We start from the raw sequence: 509 nt of genomic DNA on the forward strand, positions 1-509 counted from the left end.
TAAGCATCATTAAAATTTCACCCCATGGCTTTCAACTCCCTGAGGTCAACAGTGCCAGTATTTTTCACCTGCTCAAGTACAAATCAGCTCTTAGATCAGATGGTTGCTGCAGGCCCGGACTCTTCTGTTCCAAAATAGTTGTTTCACTGTGGTTGGAAGAAGCACAGTGGCTGCTGTTGGAAGGGGAGGGATGCAGGGAAAAGCTGTGAGGAGGCTTTGTGGGTTGGCAGATGCTACGACTTTCCTCTCGGTGCAGCAGTTGTGTTGAGCTATATGTTTTTGCATAGACACGTTCCTTTGGCAAACAGACTGTTCTTTTTTATTTCTGCTTCCAACAGACTGGTGGCATCCTGTGCAGTAAGAGGGAGGCATGCTCCTCCTCCAGGAGGGGGAACCCAAGGCTGGCTACTCTCATCGGAGCCAGCCCTTAGGGATGGATGCAGGCCCCAGGGAAAGCCACAAGGGGTCGCCTCTGTGCACGAGTGAAATCTGGTTTGAGAGACAAAATA

The sequence above is a fragment of the Mandrillus leucophaeus genome, unplaced genomic scaffold (genome assembly GCF_000951045.1).
Source record: "Mandrillus leucophaeus isolate KB7577 unplaced genomic scaffold, Mleu.le_1.0 Scaffold71, whole genome shotgun sequence".
In the NCBI taxonomy this organism is placed as follows: domain Eukaryota; kingdom Metazoa; phylum Chordata; class Mammalia; order Primates; family Cercopithecidae; genus Mandrillus; species Mandrillus leucophaeus.